General features: G+C 39.5%; 1 protein-coding gene across 1 annotated transcript in view; it reads left to right on the forward strand.

The window, feature by feature from the left end:
• Positions 1-365: 365 nt before the first annotated feature.
• The window catches only part of LOC138852701 (protein SHQ1 homolog), a gene marked incomplete at its 3' end in the record, with an annotated part of 51,487 nt that continues 28,119 nt past the window's right edge, over positions 366-23,733 (forward strand). The window contains 1 exon segment of the mRNA XM_070085005.1: positions 366-569.

A 23,733-nucleotide genomic window follows, 5' to 3' on the forward strand; every position in this document is an offset into this window, starting at 1 on the left:
GGTTAAAAATCCGAACGAAATCTTATATTATCTCTTAAGGACCCTAATGGAAGTTCAAGGATCCTAATGGAAGTTCAAGGACCCTAATGGAAGTTCAAGGACCATATGGAAGTTCAAGAACCCTAATGGAAGTTTAAGGACCCTAATGGAAGTTCAAGGACCAAATGGAAGTTCAAGAACCCTAATGGAAGTTCAAGGACTCCAGTGGATATAAATCACTTTGACTTTTCTTGGGGTTATCCTAGGTAATCTACACATAAACTGCTATGTATGATAATTTATATAAGTATTTATGTGTAGCATAAACTTATTTACTTACTATTACCTGAATAAACATATTAATAAGTGTTGTTGAAGGTGTGATGGGGAGCCGTGAGTGACCTTACAAACCCAACAACACCAACAAGATTATTATGCTCTTTCTTGACCTACTCAACACGTTAGAAATATTGTTTATTTTAGTAGTAATCTGCTTATATTACAGTCATCTTGGCCAAAATACCAGTTATTTTGCACACCAGAAGAGTAAAGCTGGATGGTAGAGCAGTGTAGCTCTAAGTAATATACAGGTAAATAACCATGTTAGTTCCTTCAGCTTTAATAATGGCTTATAATAATTATAATAATTATACTTACTGTGTATAAAAGTGATATTATATGATTACTTTATTTAGGATATCCATAAAATTGCTGAGAGGTATTTAAATAGATTTTTTTTTTTTCGCTCATCTGCTCCATTGCCCCTCAGGGTAGGTTCCTGTACCTGAACTCCTTAATGCTGGTGACGGGGTTCTTGATCCAAGGAACTTGGCTTGTCATCACCTTTGGATTGAATCTGATGCCTCTCTTTCTGCGGGCGCTGTGTGACCCTAAGGACTTAGTGCTTCCCCTGAAGTTTTAATAATCATTATTATTATTACTACTGTTAAATCTAAGCACTAAACCCACAAGGGCCATGTGGTGCTGCAGGGCCGGATGTCCTAAAGATGAATAATACGAGGAAATAATAGTCATTTTTCTTAACAAAATACTTAGACTATACAACAAACATTGTCCTATAAAAACGAAACAGATCACAAACTAACGGCTTGGTTGCCCATGGCTAACCAGCACCATTCTGAAATCCATTGAGAAGAAACACCAATATGAAAAGCAATATAGACAGGGCTTAATACACAAAGATACAGTGGACCCCCGCATAACGATCACCTCCGAATGCGACCAATTATGTAAGCGTATTTATGTAAGTGCGTTTGTAAGTGTATGTTTGGGGATCTGAAATGGACTAATCTACTTCACAATATTCCTTATGGGAACAAATTCGGTCAGTACTGGCACCTGAACATACTTCTGGAGTGAAAAAATATCATTAACCGGGGGTCCATTGTATTCTTAAAAATATTCAACAGTTCTCACCAAATTAAAAAAGAAAGCCAAACAACTGTACTACTCCAGCAGATTCACTGACACAAGAGGAGATATAAAAAAAGACCTGGAAAACACTTTCCCAGATTCTGGGGACCCACAAACTGAATATTGTTCTAACTAAACCTCATGAAACACCACTGCATCCCACTATACAGCTAACAAGATAAACGACTTCTTCTCAAACATAGGATCTAATCTCGCAAGTAAAATCCCACGTACCAATGCCCATGCCGGGGACTACCTAGATGGGAATTTCCCAAATTCCTTCTATCTTGTACCAACTGAGCTCACGGAAGTCACAGTGATCATAAAGTCACTTAAAAATAACTCAGGGAATCTATCTCACGTCCCACCATTATTGTTCAAGCGAGTGGCCAATGTCCTTTCGCATGCTATTACATTACTTTTTAACAAGTCACTAGAAACTAGCACTTTCCCGACACTACTCAAGACAGCAAGGGTTACACCAATACATAAAGGTGGTGACCCTACAGACTTAAACAACTATAGGCCAATATCAAACTTAACATTGCTATCCAAAATCTTCAAGAAACTCGTGCACAGGAGACTATATTCATTTATAACGTCACAAAACATACTCAACCCCTGCCAATTTGGATTCAGGAAAAATAAAAGCAATAATGATGCAATTATGAAAATGCTAGACCTGCTTTACACAGCATTGGAAAATAAGGAATATCCACTAGGAATTTTTATTAACCTAAGAAAAGCATTTGACACAGTAGACCATGGCATCCTAGTCCACAAACTTGACCACTATGGTATAAGAGGCCATGCGCTTGCATATTTTAAATCCTCCCTTTCTAATAGGTATCAGTACGTCACCATTAAAGACACAGCCTCATCAATATGGCCGCTTGATACTGGAGTTCTGCAGGGAAGTGTCCTTGGACCCCTGCTCTTCCTCATTTACATCAATGATCTTCCAAATATATCCCAACACCTGAAACCCATTCTCTTTGCTGACGACACAACTTATGTCATCTCCCACCCTAATCTTGCCACCCTCAACACCATTGTTAATGAGGAGCTGCTCAAAATATCAACTTGGATGACAGCCAATAAACTTACACTTAACACTGGCAAAACCTACTATGTTATGTTTGGTAGCAGAGCAGGTGTTGCGCAACTTAACATTAAGATCGACAACACTAATTGCCAGACATAATGAGGGCAAATTCCTTGGCCTATACCTCGACAACAAACTAAATTTGAGCACCCATATCCAACACTTAACAAAAAAAGTATCCAAAACGGTGGGGATCCTCTCCAAGATACGATACTACGTACCGCAAACTGCCCTTCTCACACTATACCATTCACTTATATATCCATACCTCACCTATGCTATCTGTGCTTGGGGTTCAACTGCAGCAACACACCTAAAGCCAATAATAACCCAACACAAAGCTGCAGTAAGAATAATCACTAAATCCCATCCCTGGCAACACTCCTCCCCCCACTCTTCATAGATCTAAATTTACTCCCTGTTCAGAACATCCACATTTACTACTGTGCAGTCTATATCTACAGGACCTTAAATTCCAACATTAACCTTGACCTAAAACGCTTTCTTGATAGTTGTGACAGGATCCACAGGCATAACACCAGACACAAACATCTCTATGGCATTCCCTGTGTTCGACTAAACCTTTACAAAAATTCAATGTATTTCAAAGGACCTAAAATCTGGAACACCCTACCTGAAAACTCTAGAACTACAGACACATTCATCACTTTCAAAACTACCATCAGAAAACATCTTATCTCCCTGATCCACCCCGACAACTAACTACATGATAACCACCTGGTGGTTCAAAATTACACTCACTCACCCACTGACTGTAAACCCAGAAATACTAATCTTAATCTTAAAATAATAAATCCTAACTAGTCATAAGTTTGCCTATGATACTCAAATATAGACACCTTGTATTGTGCCAAAACAAAAGCATTCACATTGCTAAACTCACAAATTATGATGTAGTCACTTAGCCTTAATACCATAATCTGTAAGGATTTAATGTTAAGAATTAATCTAAGTCTGCTCGAAATGCCTAGCCATGCTAGGTGTCCTAGTGGCCCCCCTCTGTAATTAGTACAGTGGACCCCCGCATAACGATCACCTCCCAATGCGACCAATTATGTAAGTGTATTTATGTAAGTGCGTTTGTACGTGTATGTTTGGGGGTCTGAAATGGACAAATCTACTTCACAATATTCCTTATGGGAACAAATTCAGTCAGTACTGGCACCTGAACATACTTCTGGAATGAAAAAATATCATTAACCGGGGGTCCACTGTATTTTATAACATGTAACCCACAAAATACCCAAAACCTGTAAACCCCACATTGTAACCATTATAGAGAATAAACTTTAATTGAATTGAATTGAATTGAATTCCAGTGAGGTGCCATTGTGCTTGTGAAGCCAAGAGTTGTATTAACTTTATTTTGCAATATTTACTTTATTCCCGTGTTCTGCTTCAGTGTTATTTTGTGAGTATTCATAAATACATATTCATAACACAGGAAGCACACCTGGGACCAAGAGAGCTTGTAGGTCACGATGAATTACTCTGCTCTGCATAATTTTGGACTTATTGCATGCAAAACGGTCAACTGTCTCTGTACAAACATTGTATCATGCTGCAATTTATTTATTTATTTATTTATTTAATAATTTGAACATACATACAGAGGTACAAAAAAATACAGGTAAGAGCAGCATGCCAAAGCCACTTGTATGCATAGCATTACGGGCTGGCTTAAAATTAACTTAAGATTAACTAAGCAATGATGTAATCAGTGATAAAACATTGTTGTAAACAGATAACAATAAAACACAAATTAGTATTACAAAGACAAGTCATATGGTTGCATGCATTGCTGTACATTCAGTAGAATGGAGTATTCTGTTAGGTAGTGTATTTAAAAAATAATAAAGTTAGATTGGGTTTTAGGTTTAACATTTATGTGATATAATTGTGAGAAACATTTAAGATATACAATTTATAAGGTTCAGTTATTCAGTATTTATTTGGTTTTGGGTGAATAAGTGATCTTTGAGAAGAGACTTGAATTTATAAACAGGTAGTGTTTCTTTTATATTCACAGGTAATGAATTCCAGATTTTAGGGCCTTTTATGTGCATTGAGATTTTGCATAGCGTGAGATGGACACGAGGAACATCAAAGAGTGATGTGTGCCTTGTGTTATGGTCATGTGTTCTGTTGAGGTTGGCAAGGAGATGTTTGAGGGGAGGGTTTATATCAGAGTTAAGTGTTCTATGTATGTAATAGGTGCAGTAATAAGTATGGATGTTTTGTATGGTGAGTAGGTTTAGTGTTTTGAATATTGGTGGAGTGAGCTGCCTGTAGTGGGAATTTGTTATCATTCTGACTGCAGCCTTTTGTTGGGTAATGAGTGGTCTGAGATGGTTAATTGTTGTTGAGCCCCATGCACAAATTCCATAGGTGAGATAGGGGTAAATAAGAGAGTGATATAGGGCCAGGAGGGCTGACTGTGGAACATAGTACCGTTTCTTCGATAGTATGCCTACGGTCTTGGAAATTTTCTTAGAAATTTGTTGTATATGTGTATGAAATTTGAGTCTATTATCAAGGTGGATTCCTAAGAATTTTCCCTCTGTTAGCTTTGTGATAGGTGATCCGTTTATCATTATGTTAAGAGGGACATCTGTAGCTCTGTTACCAAACTGAATGAAGTAGGTTTTGTCAATGTTTAGTGTAAGTTTGTTAGTCCTCATCCAGGTAGATATTTTCTGTAATTCGGTATTTAGAGTATTGGCTAGCATGACTGGGCTCGGGTGAGAGAAGACGTATGTAGTGTCATCTGCAAATAGTGTGGGTTTGAGCAATTGCGAAGCATTTGGTAGGTCATTTATGTATAGGAGAAAGAGAAGAGGGCCAAGGACACTTCCCTGTGGGACACCAACTGTAATTGGTTGTGCGGATGAGTTTGCCCCATTTGTGTACACATATTGGCTTCTGTTGCTGAGGTATGACTTTAGGTAGTTGAGGGATTGCCCTCTTATACCATAGTGTGACAATTTTACATGGAGCAAGTCATGGTCAACTGTATCAAAAGCTTTACGTAAGTCAATGAAGATCCCCAGTGGGACTTCTTATTTCTCTGTTGCAGTGTATATATGTTCTAGCATGTGTATAATAGCATCATTAGTATTTTTATTAGGCCTGAATCCAAATTGGCAGGGGTTGAGTATGTTTTGGGAGATGAGGTAGGAGTAGATTCGTTTATGAATTAATTTTTCGAAGATTTTTGAGAGAGGGTGTAAGTTGGATATTGGCCTATAGTTATTCAACTCTGTTTGGTCTCCTCCTTTATGGATCGGGGTGACCCTTGCTATTTTGAGAACTGTAGGGAAGGTAGAGGATTCAGTGGATTTGTTAACCCTTTGACTGTTTACGACGTATAAATACGTCTTACGAGCCAATGTTTCTGACGTATTTATACGCACAAATTCTAGCAGCTTCAAATCAAGCGGGAAAGGCCTGGTAGGCCTACATGAGAGAGAATGGGTCTCAGTTGTCGGTGTGCACCCTGTGAAAAAAATCTGGGACCCAGCTGTGCATTGTGGGAACGCCATCTTGTTAGTCCATTTTCACTATACCTCTCGGTAAGAAGTTCCTCACTCCTCGGCGGATTGGAGGTCTTTTGTTCCCAAGTGATAGCTCTAACAGTGTTGAAAATGTCAGTGACAGTGAATTCCAGGGTTTTGAAGTGAGTGTTACCGAAAAAAGTGCCCAGGATAATGTAATTAGTGATGAAAACCCAGATGACCCACAACCTTCCACCTCTGGTGCTGGGCCGGCTTGTTCACGTTCACGTTCGCCTGTACCAGGACGAAAGAGGAAACTATTTGGTCGTGTACAACACCCAGATGATAGCAGTGAATGTGATAGTGATTTCAAGGTCATTGAAAGCAGTTCTAGTGACAGTGAGGGTGAATATTCCCCAGTGAAGCGGCAGTATGTACGATGTAGCAAGCGGTCTGGTAGTGTTTCATATGTTGTTCCAAGGGGAAGGAGAAACTCCGGGAGCACATCCCGTGGCCCTACACCACGACCTGATAGTGAAGATGACGATATTGTAATGATGGGTATGAATGATGTGAGTGAGGGAGCAGGCAGTGGTAGTGATAGTGAGGGTGGCACGGCCCATGTGGCACCATCAGCGGGCCACGCTACTACCCACGCTGCTGACTCTGCACAACAACCAGCCTCACCCTACCCCACACTCCCACAACCTGCACTCCCACAACCTGCACAACCACAACCTGCACAACCACAACCATGGTGCAATATCCAGACCCCTCCAGCAGACCGCATCTGGGATTGGCAGGACGGTGACGAGTTTGTTCCCAGTTCTCATGACTTTGATGAAACACAAAGTGGAATAAAGCCATCATGTCCACTTGGGAACAATGCCAGTGAACTGGACTGCTTTGAGTTATTCTTCGATGAACCCCTGATGGACATCATTGTAAGGGAAACAAACACATACTGTGATTACACCATGGCAAATACAATTCTCTCACCAAAATCACGGCTACAGAAGTGGAAGGAGACAACTGTGGCAGAGATGTACCTGTTTTTTGCTACAATAATGCTTATGCCACATGTGTATAAGCACACTGTCGCCACATACTGGGCAACAGAACGCCTGATTTCAACTCCAGGTTTTAGTGACATTATAGGTGTCATTCATTTCCTGATACTGTTACGTATGTTACACTTTTCAGACAAAACCAGGCCTGACAGAAGCGACAGGTTATATAAGATAAGAAATGTGTTTATGTACCTGAAACAAAAGTGCTGCATGTATTTTTATCCCTTCAGGAAGCTTGTTATTGATGAGTCCTTGATTTTATTCAAAGGAAGACTCATTCAAGCAATATATACCAAGCAAGAGGAAACGCTTTGGTATAAAGCTATTTGTACTATGTGATTGCAGAAGTGGTCTAGTTTTGGATATCATTGTGTACACTGGCAGTAATACTTTGAGAGATACCATGAAGTTATTGGGTATCTCTGGTGATGTGGTTCGAACAATGATGGAACCATATCTTGGTAAGGTGCAAATGTTATTTACTGATAACTGGTACACAAGCCCCTTACTCAGTGATTTCTTGTGAGTGAACTTGTCAGACGTGTGTGGCACAGTGCATCGTAATCGTAAACATATGCCAAGGTTCGACGCTGGCACTCGCAGAGGTGAGGTGCAAGCCTTTGCTGCCAATGACATCATGGCATTTCGGTGGCATGACAAACGTGATGTCACATTATTGACATCAGTTCACCGAAACGAAATGGTACACAGTGGCAGGCACAACAGAGAGACCAATGAACCCATTCTAAAGCCTGCAGCTGTCATGGACTACAACCTCAATATGCGCTTAGTGGACAAATGTGACATGCAGATTGTGTTTGCAGACTGTGTACACAAGAGTTATAAGTGGTATGTAAAACTTTTTTTCCATCTTGTTGATATCTCTATGCTGAATGCTTATAACATATACAAGTTGAAGACCAACAAAACACCAAAATATGGTGAATTTTGCTTGTCAGTAATCAGACAAATAATTGCAAAGTACCAAGGAGCAACACCTGCAATAGACCAGCGTCCACAAAATTACCAACACACGTCATCTTGTTTCAGGCCTGGTGATCACTACCCCATGCAACTGCCTCCTACTACTGCCAAGAAAAATGCTCAGAAGAGGTGTTATGTATGTATGCATACCACAAAATGCCCACAAACACGCAGAGACACTCGTTTTGTGTGAGGAGTGTCAAGTGCCCCTCTGCATATACCCATGTTTCAAAGACTTTCACAAGCTGCAGCAGTTCTAGGAACGTGTTTAGTGACTGTACATATGTATATATATTATGGAACAATAGTAATAAACATTGTTTTGTATTGTTTGTTTGTGTAAACAAAGTGTATACAAACTAATAGTGATAAAGTTTGTTCTGTTATTGTGTTGTAAACAATGAGTGTATATTTGAACAATGCACCTTACATTGGTTTCACAGGCCACATAAGTTACCTGGAACAGAAAAATATTGAAAAATGCAAGAAACCTTTGAATTACAGTAAATAAAAGAATACCGGGTGGGCGGCAGTCGCCGCTGTTGCCGTATGCACGTCACTTTCTGCAAACTATGCGGCTCTATATCTCGGTAAGTACTGATGGCAAAATTTTTTTTTTTTTAGGCTTAAAACACTCAGAAAAATATTCCTAACATTTTCACAAGAAAAAATAATTTTTTTTTTTTCAAATATTTGGCGACATAGAATGACAGTTTCAGAGAGGGGCCTGAAACAGTCAAAGGGTTAAAGAGTGTTGCAATGATTGGTGATAGCACTTGTGACACTTTTTTGTATATAAAGGGTGGTAAGGTATTTAAATCTCCTGCCTTGTTTTTTAGTGTGTTGATAATAAGGGAGACTTCGTATGGGTTATTCGGAGCTAGGAACAGTGTGTTCGGGTAGTTGCCAGTGAGGTAGTCATTTGGTGGGGTATCTGAGCTTGGGATTTTATTGGCAAGGTTTTGTCCTATAGTGGAGAAGAAATCATTGAGTCTGTTTGCTGTTTCTGTTGGTGGGAGTTGGGGTTCATCTGATTTTGCTAATTTAATTTCACTGTTCGTGATATCTTTTTTGTTCCTAGAATTTCTGATAGGGTTTTCCAGGTCTTTTTTTATATCACCTCGTAAGTTGGATGAAATATTGTTATTATTATTATTATTATTATTAATTATTTATTATTTATTTATTTATTAATTATTATTATTATTATTATTATTATTATTATTATTATTATTATTATTATTATTATTATTATTATTATTATTATTATTATTATTATTATTATTATTATTATTATTATTATTATTATTATTATTTTCTGGATGTTCTGAAATTTGAAAACAAAGTAAAGCGACTGAAGATAAATAATGTTTATAAAATTGCTCATAAGCAGAGTCCAAAATATCTTGCTTCCAAGTTTATCAAGGTTGGGAACCAAACCTGTATGGTACTAGGGGAAGAGAACACAGTTTTCTGGTAGCTCAATCACTAGCACTCGGCTCACACTGAGGTCCAAAGATTGATCCCCAGTACGGCTGGAAAACATTGGAACATGTTTCTATAAGACACTTGCTGCCCCTGTTCACCCATCAGTAAAATGGGGTACCAGGTTGTTAGTTGACTGGTGTGGGTCACATCCTGGGACAAAATTTACCTAATTTCCCAGAAATGCTCTGCATAACAAGTGGTTTTCTATGTAGTATGTCATTGATATCAGCTGGGCCTGTATACCTTGTGCATATACTTGTAGAAATAAAATTTATTATTATTATTATTATTATTATTATTATTATTATTATTATTATTATTATTATTATTGTTATTATTTATTATTATTTATTATTGTTATTATTGATGTCAGCTAGGCCTGTATACCTTGTACCATGGAACATTGGTTTTTGTCTTTACTTCGTTCCAGAGAGTCTGATGAAAACTGAATTCGACGAAAACTGAAGCAATATTTGCCATGAATAATGTAAATCCAATTAATCCGTTCCAGACACCCAAAAATGTTAACAAAAAATACATTTTATAGAGAATAACCATAGTTGTACATACAGAAAACAATGAGAAGTAAATATAAAGCACTAATAAAATGGATAAATGAACATTTAAATCACTTTTACCTTTATTGAAGACTCTTGTTGGTGTATGGAAGACGGTGAGGAGGGGAGAGGGAGAGGTTATCTCTACCACCATCACTACCACCCTCCACTACCATCACTACCACCCTCCATCACCATCACTACCACCCTCCACTACCATCACTACCACCCTCCATCACCATCACTACCACCCTCCACTACCATCACTACCACCCTCCATCACCATCACTACCACCCTCCACTACCATCACTACCACCCTCCATCACCATCACTACCACCCTCCATCACCATCATTACCACCCTCTACCACCAGCACTACAACCCACTACCACCATCACTACCACCCTCCACTACCATCACTACCACCCTCTACCACCAGCACTACAACCCACTACCACCATCACTACCACCCTCCCTCACCATTACTACCACCCTCTACCACCATCACTACAACCCACTACCACCATCACTACCACCCTCCACTACTGTCACTACCACCCTCCCTCACCATTACTACTACCCTCTACTGTCATCACTACAATCCACTACCACCCTCCACTACCATCACTACCACCCTCCATCACCATCACTACCACCCTCTACTACCAGCACTACAACCCACTACCACCATCACTACCACCCTCCACTACCATCACTACCACCCTCCATCACCATCACTACCACCCTCTACCACCAGCACTACAATCCACTGCCACCATCACTACCACCCTCCCTCACCATTACTACCATCACTACAACCCACTACCACCATCACTACCACCCTTCACTACCATCACTACCACCCTCCCTCACCATTACTACCACCCTCTACCATCATCACTACAACCCTCTACCATCATCACTACAACCCACTACCACCATCACTACCACCCTCCATCACCATCACTACCACCCTCTACCACCAGCACTACAATCCACTACCACCATCACTACCACCCTCCCTCACCATTACTACCACCCTCTACTGTCATCATTACAACCCACTACCACCATCACTACCACCCTCCACTACCATCACTACCACCCTCCCTCACCATTACTACCACCCTTTACTGTCATCACTACAACCCACTACCACCATCACTACCACCCTCTACCAATATTGAATTCTATCGTGTTTCTCGCCTTCTTTATCATAGGGCTGGCACTTGGAACTTTCTTTGGCCCCATGGTGGCTTGTTTAGCAGTCGCACTCAATAAACAAGTACAAAAACCAATGGATTATTACGAAATGTTTCATATGAATGCGCAGAGTAATTGTAAGCTGATTTTCTTTGTAAAATATTCATGTAAATGACTTGGTTCACTTTATTCCTGTTGTTCCTCTTTTTATTGCAGCTGATTTTCACACAGTTGAGTTATTTAGTTGTTTTAATTTTTAAGATTATTATCATGATTGATTTTTTTTGTCATTTTTTTGTTTTTTATTTCTTTTTTAGGTTACTGTGTATAATAATTGTAACAACCGAAATTTGTATAACTGTACTTATGTGCAGCTGTACCTAAATAAACTAGCTTACTAATCTCTTGTAGAAATTGTTATTTATTGACATATTAATCATAAAATAAAAATTACAAGCTGTGAAGAATGTGATTCCTCTGGTGCACCATTGTCAGTGCAGTTACTCAAGTGAGAGCTTAAGAACTTTTAATTTGAAGGACCACCTATAAAGTTAATTTCATTGGTATTTCCCTGGGTCATTTGATGAATTGTGAGAACCTATTAACCCCCTCATGTAACATCACACTTATGGAGAATATCAACACAAAAGTATTCATAGATTTACAAAGAATGTTGAAAATTCATCAAGAATAATGAATACATAAGAAGATAATAAATAGGAATACTTATTTTTATTTTTTTTATTATCACACCGGCCGATTCCCACCAAGGCAGGGTGGCCCGAAAAAGAAAAACTTTCACCATCATTCACTCCATCACTGTCTTGCCAGAAGGGTGCTTTACACTACAGTTTTTAAACTGCAACATTAACACCCCTCCTTCAGAGTGCAGGCACTGTACTTCCCATCTCCAGGACTCAAGTCCGGCCTGCCGGTTTCCCTGAATCCCTTCATAAATGTTACTTTGCTCACACTCCAACAGCACGTCAAGTATTAAAAACCATTTGTCTCCATTCACTCCTATCAAACACGCTCACGCATGCCTGCTGGAAGTCCAAGCCCCTCGCACACAAAACCTCCTTTACCCCCTCCCTCCAACCCTTCCTAGGCCGACCCCTACCCCGCCTTCCTTCCACTACAGACTGATACACTCTTGAAGTCATTCTGTTTCGCTCCATTCTCTCTACATGTCCGAACCACCTCAACAACCCTTCCTCAGCCCTCTGGACAACAGTTTTGGTAATCCCGCACCTCCTCCTAACTTCCAAACTACGAATTCTCTGCATTATATTCACACCACACATTGCCCTCAGACATGACATCTCCACTGCCTCCAGCCTTCTCCTCGCTGCAACATTCATCACCCACGCTTCACACCCATATAAGAGCGTTGGTAAAACTATACTCTCATACATTCCCCTCTTTGCCTCCAAGGATAAAGTTCTTTGTCTCCACAGACTCCTAAGTGCACCACTCACTCTTTTTCCCTCATCAATTCTATGATTCACCTCATCTTTCATAGACCCATCCGCTGACACGTCCACTCCCAAATATCTGAATACGTTCACCTCCTCCATACTCTCTCCCTCCAATCTGATATTCAATCTTTCATCACCTAATCTTTTTGTTATCCTCATAACCTTACTCTTTCCTGTATTCACCTTTAATTTTCTTCTTTTGCACACCCTACCAAATTCATCCACCAATCTCTGCAACTTCTCTTCAGAATCTCCCAAGAGCACAGTGTCATCAGCAAAGAGCAGCTGTGACAACTCCCACTTTGTGTGTGATTCTTTATCTTTTAACTCCACGCCTCTTGCCAAGACCCTCGCATTTACTTCTCTTACAACTCCATCTATAAATATATTAAACAACCACGGTGACATCACACATCCTTGTCTAAGGCCTACTTTTACTGGGAAAAAATTTCCCTCTTTCCTACATACTCTAACTTGAGCCTCACTATCCTCGTAAAAACTCTTCACTGCTTTCAGTAACCTACCTCCTACACCATACACTTGCAACATCTGCCACATTGCCCCCCTATCCACCCTGTCATACGCCTTTTCCAAATCCATAAATGCCACAAAGACCTCTTTAGCCTTATCTAAATACTGTTCACTTATATGTTTCACTGTAAACACCTGGTCCACACACCCCCTACCTTTCCTAAAGCCTCCTTGTTCATCTGCTATCCTATTCTCCGTCTTACTCTTAATTCTTTCAATTATAACTCTACCATACACTTTACCAGGTACACTCAACAGACTTATCCCCCTATAATTTTTGCACTCTCTTTTATCCCCTTTGCCTTTATACAAAGGAACTATGCATGCTCTCTGCCAATCCCTAGGTACCTTACCCTCTTCCATACATTTATTAAATAATTGCACCAACCACTCCAAAACTATATCCCCACCTGCTTTTAACATTTCTATCTTTATCCCATCAATCCCGGCTGCCTTACCCCCTTTCATTTTACCTACTGCCTCACGAACTTCCCCCACACTCACAACTGGCTCTTCCTCACTCCTACAAGATGTTATTCCTCCTTGCCCTATACACGAAATCACAGCTTCCCTATCTTCATCAACATTTAACAATTCCTCAAAATATTCAAATAGGAATACGTCTACAAATATGTCTAGGCTTACCTCAATATATATGCCAATGTTCTGCCTAGAGCATTCCCTCCCAGGCCCCTTAATTATCAGTATCCCTATCTAAGGCCTTTTAGGCTATCAATAACTGAATAATGAAGGATTACTTTCATGGGAGGTAGAGTAATATGAAGATGCTAGTGGATTCTCCACAAAGGCATCATGTGAACTGATACTGGTGTTTTAAATATATGAGATTTCAACCTATGATGACTTCCTCAGGTCTTAATAATTGCTTGTGTATGTGATAAAATTTGTACTGTAAACAAGGAGGAATGTCTGGTCAGGGTGTTTTAACCTTATTATTAAAGTTGCAGTGCATGTTACTGCATTGATGAATCAGTTGGCTTATGGTGCCAACCTGTCAGTTTAACTCTTACATTTGATATACTTTTGATGAATTTTGAGAATTTTTCTACTCCTGGAGCCTGGCCTATGGCCAGACTTGTCTGGGGCTTGCTTGATCAGCTGGGCTATTGCTGCTGCTGGTGGCTTGCTGGCTCACATATCCATCAACGCCCAGTTGATCTGATTAATCTTGGCCACAATTCAAGCATTGCACTCATATGTTCATCTATAATCTGCTTTCTTTAGAGAAACTTTAAATAAGTTATAATGAACTTATCTGAAATATGAGCCTAAATATTGATTAAATTACAACTGTTTAGATGGTAAGTTGAGACAATATTTGTCACTCAGCCTTTATTACAAAACAATAGGAAAATGCTTCCAGGCAAAACTTGCCAGTTGAACACAGTGTTATCAACATGAGCTATAAATATAATTGTACAGTTAATAATAATATGCAAATTAACAATTCCATATAAATAAGGAAACCATTTTTTTTTCTTTGGGGAACCATATAATTTATAATAATTAATAATACAAATTTATTTATTTATTTATTTATTATTAATTTGGACATGATACATAGATGTACAAAGAAATACAGTGGTTAAGTGTAACATGCCAAAAGCCCCTTGTATGCAGAGCATTATGGGCAGGCTGAAAATTAACTTATGATTAACTAAGCAATGATATATTCAGTGGTAAATACATTATTGTAAACAAATAACAATTAAGCACAAATGAATATTTAAAAGACAGGTCATATGGTCATTTGCTGAGTTGATGGGCATTCAATAGAATGGAGTATTCTGTTAGGTAATGTAATTAAAAAAAATAAAGTTTGATAGGGTCACAGGTTTAAACATTTATGAGATACAATTATTCAGTATTTATTTAGTTGTGGGTGAGTAAGTGATTTTTAAGAAGAGACTTGAATTTACAAACAGACAGTGTTTCTTTTATATTCACAGTTAATGAATTCCAAATTTTTGGGCCTTTTATATGCATTGAGTTTTTGCATAGTGTGAGATGGACACGAGGAACATCAAAGAGTGATCTGTGTCTTGTGTTATGGTCATGTGTTCTGTTGAGGTTGGTAAGGAGACGTTTGAGGGGGGCGGGGGTTTATATCCGAGTTAACTGTTATATGTATATAGTAGGTACAATAATAAGTATGGATGTTTTGTATGGTGAGTAGGTTTAGAGTTTTGAATATTGGTGGAGTGTGCTGCCTGTAGTAGGAATTTGTTATCATTCTGACTGCAGCCTTTTGTTGGGTAATTAATGGTCTGAGATGGTTTATTGTTGTTGAGCCCCATGCACAAATTCCATAGGTGAGATAGGGGTAAATAAGTGAGTGATATACGGCCAGGAGGGCTGATTGTGGAACATGTGTTTGAAATTTGAGTCTATTGTCAAGGTGGATTACTAAGAATTTTCCCTCCATGAGCTTTGTGATAGGTGATCCGTTTATCATTATGTTAAGAGGGACATCTGTAGCTCTGTTTCCAAACTGAATGAAGTAGGTATTGTCAATGTTGAGAGTAAGTTTGTTTGTCATCATCCAGGTAGATATTTTCTGTAATTCGGTATTCACAGTATTGGCTAGCATGACTGGGCTTGAGTGAGAGAAGACGTATGTAGTGTCATCTGCAAATAGTGTGGGTTTGAGTAGTTGCGATGCATTTGGTAGGTCATTTATGTAAATGAGAAAGAGAAGAGGGCCAAGAACACTTCCCTGTGGGACACCAACTGTAATTGGCTGTGCGGAAGAGATACAAGCAAATACTTAACTTTATTTTAACATTACTGTATAAAACATACAATAATCTGAAAGCTCACAGGTGTATAGCATTTCAGGCAACTTAGCCTGTACTGTACTTGAAATTACGTAATTGTTTTATTTTTTTATATTTATGGTCTCTTGTGTTGTGGGTCTAATACTACATGGTATTAATTAATACGAACTTTAAAATAAATTCAAGTTTATTCATAAAAAAGAAAAAATGTCTTATTCTAACAGGGAGAAAGAGATTAGTTAAATATGGGGACACTGTCAGCACTTTTAATTTCGGGGATCTGGACAGTTAAAGGGTTAAGAGTTAATTTTTCTTAACCCTTTCACTGTTGAGACCCCTGCTTGCAAACTTGCTCTCAGCGTTGAAGAATGTAAAAGGAAAAAAGAAAAATATTTTTTCATATGAAATGATAAAGAATCTTTTCCCGATGGTAATGAAACCAAAAGTATGAAATTTGATGAAAAACTTACGGAATTACACTCTCAAGAAGTTAGCGGTCTTGGTGATATTTACGCCAATATTTGAGCCGTATTTTGGGCCAATTTCATTGTTTCAGCAGGAATAAATAAAGGGGATATAAATAGTGTGCTGAAAATTTCCAGCCAAGACAGGACTTGCAGCAATTGTTTCAAGTTGGAAAAATTCAGATTCAGGAAGGATATAGGAAAGCACTGGTTTGGTAATAGAGTTGTGGATGAGTGGAACAAACTCCCGAGTACAGTTATTCAAGCTAAAATGTTGTGTAGTTTTAAAAATAGGTTAGATAAATACATGAGTGGGTGTGAGTTGGACCTAACTAGCTTGTGCTGCTGGGTCTGGTGCTGTGCTCCATCCTTGAGTGGAGGTGACCAGACTGGGTGGGCCATTGGGCTAATCTGGGTAGGGGGGTCATTGGGCTAATCTGGGGGGGGAGGGGGACATGGACCTGCTCCACATGGGTCAGTAGGCCTGTTGCAGTGTTCCTTCTTTCTTATGTTCTTGCATTCATATTTAGTTTCCTAACACTCCTTTTGTTCTGTCGATTGAGTTCAAGAAACTGCCTATTTACCTATTTCATCTACCCAATAAAGTGATCAGAAATTGGTAATTTGGCCAATTTCATACAGAATTCAAGAAAGGCCAGCTTCAAAATAGGGTCCAAAATAAACAGTGCAAACATTTCTAGCAGTAAAATAAAAATTTTTCTGTTCATTAGTCACATCTCCAGGCCCCTCATATATTATGCTTGCTTTCCATTTTGAATTTTTATACACACAGGAAATGAAATATTTACTGTTATGCAGACTACTGCATTATTGTAATAATTGTATAAATAACATCAGCACATTTGTGAAAGCATGTTAGACCCATCAGTTGACATGTATTGGACATGTGACTTGATTTGTTTACTCTTGAACATCTTCAAAAATTGAACATTTCTGCTAATTTGAGTTCACTTTCAAGCTACTTTTGGTCTGTAAATTATTCAAAATTATATTTATTTCTGTAATATATCTCTCATTCTATCAAATGAGACCAAGAAAACGAGAATACAGGTCCTCCATCACAAATCCGGCATCATTGGGACCTGTAGTGTGCTGGATCACTGAGTTTGCCGGATTACAGAGTGGTTAGGTTAGAATACACTTAATAAAATTATCCAACTTGACTTACACAAAGTTCATTGAACATCGGCAAAACTCGAACATTTCTGCTACTTTGAGCTCAATTTCAAGGTACTTTTCGTCATGAAAGCAATCAAAATCATGTCTATTTCTGTAATATATCTTCCATTCTGTCAAATGAGACCAAAAACAACAAGAATACAACCATAAAACCATGCGAAAATATACCGTAAAGAGGCGGCTAATGGCTGAGAAGTGAACTCCCTTATTTATCGTCCGTCTTTTTTATTTTTGTTGTACGTTAAGAAGCATCTTTCCATCATACATTGCTCAAGTTTCAATGAGATAGCCCAACAAACAACCGAGAAAAAAAAAATATTTACCAAAAATCATGTATGGCAAGCCCAAGCCAGGCACTGGAAATATGTCACTGACTTTTTTGGGTTATCCTAGGTTCTCTATACATATGCTGCTATGTATGATAATCTGTGTAACTGTATTTGTGTATACCTGAATAAACTTACTTATTTACTTACTTCTAGTCTGTCGACTGAGTACACGAAACCAACCATTCACTTATTTCAACTACCCAATAAAGTGGTCAGAAATTGGCAGTTTGGCTGATTTCACACAAATTTCAACAGATGCCAATTTCAAAATAGGGTCCAGAATAAACAATGCAGACATTCCTGGCACTAAAATTACATTTTCTCTGTTCATTAGTCACAGCTCCAGGCCCTTCTTGCTTACCATTTGGAATTTTTATTCACAAAAAAATAGAAGATTTACTGTTATGCAGACTGCTGCATTACTGTAATAATTGTATAAATAATGTCAACCCATTCTTGACTCCGTATTGGAATTTGGACTGGCAGGCAGACAGGTATTGGACGGTGACATCGTTTGTTTTCTCTTGAGCTTCGCTAAAGAATAGAACATTTTCGCTACCGTGAGTGCAATTTCAAAATCATATCTATTTCTGTAATATATCTTTCCTTCTATCAAATGAGACCAAAAAAACGAGAATAAAACCATAAAAACCATACAAAAATATACCGTTAAGCGGCCGCTAATGACTGAGAAGTGAACTCCGCTATTTATGGTCTGATTTCTTCCATTTTTGGTGTACGTTAAGAAGTATCTTTCCATCATACATTGCCCAAGTTTCAACAAGATAACCCAACAAACAATTGAGAAAATAATAATAATAATACACATACATGTACAAGGTATACAGGCCTAGCTGACATCAGTGACATATTACTGTATAGAAAGCCGCTTGTTATGCAGAATATTTCAAGAAAATTAGGCAAGTGTCCCAGGATAACACCCACACTAGTCGGTTAACACCCAGGTACCCATTTACTGATGGGTGAACATAGACAACAGGTGTAAAGAAACACACCTGTTTCTACCCTGGCTGGGAATCGAATATTTGCCAAAAATCATATATGGCTAACCCAAGCCAGGTACTAGAAATAAGCCATGTTGACTTCTTTGGGTTATCCTAGGTTCTCTACACATATACTGCTATGTGTTACCTGGAGTTACCTGGAGAGAGTTCCGGGGGTCAACGCCCCCGCGGCCCGGTCTGTGACCAGGCCGCCTGGTGGACCAGAGCCTGATCAACCAGGCTGTTGCTGCTGGCTGCACGCAAACCAACGTACGAGCCACAGCCCGGCTGATCAGGAACTGACTTTAGGTGCTTGTCCAGTGCCAGCTTGAAGACTGCCAGGGGTCTGTTGGTAATCCCCCTTATGTGTGCTGGGAGGCAGTTGAACAGTCTTGGGCCCCTGACACTTATTGTATGGTCTCTTAACGTGCTAGTGACACCCCTGCTTTTCATTGGGGGGATGGTGCATCGTCTGCCAAGTCTTTTGCTTTCTTAGTGAGTGATTTTCGTGTGCAAGTTCGGTACTAGTCCCTCTAGGATTTTCCAGGTGTATATAATCATGTATCTCTTCCTCCTGCATTCCAGGGAATACAGGTTTAGGAACCTCAAGCGCTCCCAGTAATTGAGGTGTTTTATCTCCGTTATGCGCGCCGTGAAAGTTCTCTGTACATTTTCTAGGTCGGCAATTTCACCTGCCTTGAAAGGTGCTGTTAGTGTGCAGCAATATTCCAGCCTAGATAGAACAAGTGACCTGAAGAGTGTCATCATGGGCTTGGCCTCCCTAGTTTTGAAGGTTCTCATTATCCATCCTGTCATTTTTCTAGCAGATGCGATTGATACAATGTTATGGTCCTTGAAGGTGAGATCCTCCGACATGATCACTCCCAGGTCTTTGACGTTGGTGTTTCGCTCTATTTTGTGGCCAGAATTTGTTTTGTACTCTGATGAAGATTTAATTTTCTCATGTTTACCATATCTGACTAATTGAAATTTCTCATCGTTGAACTTCATATTGTTTTCTGCAGTCCACTGAAAGATTTGGTTGATGTCCGCCTGGAGCCTTGCAGTGTCTGCAATGGAAGACACTGTCATGCAGATTCGGGTGTCATCTGCAAAGGAAGACACGGTGCTGTGGCTGACATCCTTGTCTATGTCGGATATGAGGATGAGGAACAAGATGGGAGCGAGTACTGTGCCTTGTGGAACAGAGCTTTTCACCGTAGCTGCCTCGGACTTTACTCTGTTGACGACTACTCTCTGTGTTCTGTTAGTGAGGAAATTATAGATCCATCGACCGACTTTTCCTGTTATTCCTTTAGCACGCATTTTGTGCGCTATTACGCCATGGTCACACTTGTCGAAGGCTTTTGCAAAGTCTGTATATATTACATCTGCATTCTTTTTGTCTTCTGGTGCATTTAGGACCTTGTCGTAGTGATCCAATAGTTGAGACAGACAGGAGCGACCTGTTCTAAACCCATGTTGCCCTGGGTTGTGTAACTGATGGGTTTCTAGATGGGTGGTGATCTTGCTTCTTAGGACCCTTTCAAAGATTTTTATGATATGGGATGTTAGTGCTATTGGTCTGTAGTTCTTTGCTGTTGCTTTACTGCCCCCTTTGTGGAGTGGGGCTATGTCTGTTGTTTTTAGTAACTGTGGGACGACCCCCGTGTCCATGCTCCCTCTCCATAGGATGGAAAAGGCTCGTGATAGGGGCTTCTTGCAGTTCTTGATGAACACAGAGTTCCATGAGTCTGGCCCTGGGGCAGAGTGCATGGGCATGTCATTTATCGCCTGTTCGAAGTCATTTGGCGTCAGGATAACATCGGATAGGCTTGTGTTAATCAAATTTTGTGGCTCTCTCATAAAAAATTCATTTTGATCTTCGACTCTCAGTCTGGTTAGCGGCTTGCTAAAAACTGAGTCATATTGGGACTTGAGTAGCTCACTCATTTCCTTGCTGTCATCTGTGTAGGACCCATCTTGTTTAAGTAGGGGCCCAATACTGGACGTTGTTCTCGATTTTGATTTGGCATAGGAGAAGAAATACTTTGGGTTTCTTTCGATTTCATTTATGGCTTTTAGTTCTTCCCGCGATTCCTGACTCCTAAAGGATTCTTTTAGCTTAAGTTCGATGCTTGCTATTTCTCTGACCAGTGTCTCCCTACGCATTTCAGATATATTGACCTCTTTTAGCCGCTCTGTTATTCTTTTCCATCGCCTGTAAAGGGAGCGCCTGTCTCTTTCTATTTTACATCTACTCCTCCTTTTTCTTAGAGGAATAAGCCTTGTGCATACATCGAGTGCCACTGAGTTAATCTGTTCTAGGCATAAGTTGGGGTCTGTGTTGCTTAGTATATCTTCCCAGCTTATATCGGTTAGGACTTGGTTTACTTGGTCCCACTTTATGTTTTTGTTATTGAAGTTGAATTTGGTGAATGCTCCCTCGTGACTAGTCTCATTATGTCGGTCTGGGGCTCCACGCATACATGTCTGAACCTCAATTATGTTGTGATCTGAGTATATTGTTTTTGATATGGTGACATTTCTTATCAGATCATCATTGTTAGTGAAGATGAGGTCTAGTGTATTCTCCAGTCTAGTAGGCTCTATTATTTGCTGGTTTAAATTGAATTTTGTGCAGAGATTTAAAAGCTCGTGTGAGTGTGAGTTTTCATCAGAGCTGCCTCCTGGTGTTATTACTGCAACAATATTATTTGCTATATTCCTCCATTTTAGGTGCCTTAAGTTGAAATCCCCCAGGAGCAAGATGTTGTGTGATATTCTATATAGAGAAAATAACTTTTGTTTCAGGTTTATGGTGCAGTATGAGTGTATATCACAGTTAACCCTGTGCTACACTCTGTTTTCTCTAATATAAGCCCCCAAGACAGGGATAGGAGAATGGTATTTGTATACCATATATTCTTCATACCTCCTTCGAACTGCTCGGTATTATGCCAAATATTATTTACTCTGGAGTATTTAACATGTTTTATGTTGTTTATATTGTTTATTATGTCATATTAGATCAATTGTGATAGGCAAATAAGCTGTAATGTTGATATTGATATGATACTGAGCTCATGGCAACCGACAGTGGCTTCAGAGTCACCTTATCTTTAACCCCTTCAGGGTCCAAGGCCAAAATCTGAAGTGGTGCTCCAGTGTCCAAGAATTTTTGAAAGAAAAAAAAAAATTTTATTACAGAATTAAAGAGCTGTTTCGCTCCATTCTCTCTACATGTCCGAACCACCTCAACAACCCTTCCTCAGCCCTCTGGACAACAGTTTTGGTAATCCCGCACCTCCTCCTAACTTCCAAACTACGAATTCTCTGCATTATATTCACACCACACATTGCCCTCAGACATGACATCTCCACTGCCTCCAGCCTTCTCCTCGCTGCAACATTCATCACCCACGCTTCACACCCATATAAGAGCGTTGGTAAAACTATACTCTCATACATTCCCCTCTTTGCCTCCAAGGACAAAGTTCTTTGTCTCCACAGACTCCTAAGTGCACCACTCACTCTTTTTCCCTCATCAATTCTATGATTCACCTCATCTTTCATAGACCCATCCGCTGACACGTCCACTCCCAAATATCTGAATACGTTCACCTCCTCCATACTCTCTCCCTCCAATCTGATATTCAATCTTTCATCACCTAATCTTTTTGTTATCCTCATAACCTTACTCTTTCCTGTATTCACCTTTAATTTTCTTCTTTTGCACACCCTACCAAATTCATCCACCAATCTCTGCAACTTCTCTTCAGAATCTCCCAAGAGCACAGTGTCATCAGCAAAGAGCAGCTGTGACAACTCCCACTTTGTGTGTGATTCTTTATCTTTTAACTCCACGCCTCTTGCCAAGACCCTCGCATTTACTTCTCTTACAACCCCATCTATAAATATATTAAACAACCACGGTGACATCACACATCCTTGTCTAAGGCCTACTTTTACTGGGAAAAAATTTCCCTCTTTCCTACATACTCTAACTTGAGCCTCACTATCCTCGTAAAAACTCTTCACTGCTTTCAGTAACCTACCTCCTACACCATACACTTGCAACATCTGCCACATTGCCCCCCTATCCACCCTGTCATACGCCTTTTCCAAATCCATAAATGCCACAAAGACCTCTTTAGCCTTATCTAAATACTGTTCACTTATATGTTTCACTGTAAACACCTGGTCCACACACCCCCTACCTTTCCTAAAGCCTCCTTGTTCATCTGCTATCCTATTCTCCGTCTTACTCTTAATTCTTTCAATTATAACTCTACCATACACTTTACCAGGTACACTCAACAGACTTATCCCCCTATAATTTTTGCACTCTCTTTTATCCCCTTTGCCTTTATACAAAGGAACTATGCATGCTCTCTGCCAATCCCTAGGTACCTTACCCTCTTCCATACATTTATTAAATAATTGCACCAACCACTCCAAAACTATATCCCCACCTGCTTTTAACATTTCTATCTTTATCCCATCAATCCCGGCTGCCTTACCCCCTTTCATTTTACCTACTGCCTCACGAACTTCCCCCACACTCACAACTGGCTCTTCCTCACTCCTACA

Source organism: Cherax quadricarinatus, chromosome 14 (assembly GCF_038502225.1).
Source record: "Cherax quadricarinatus isolate ZL_2023a chromosome 14, ASM3850222v1, whole genome shotgun sequence".
Classification (NCBI taxonomy): domain Eukaryota; kingdom Metazoa; phylum Arthropoda; class Malacostraca; order Decapoda; family Parastacidae; genus Cherax; species Cherax quadricarinatus.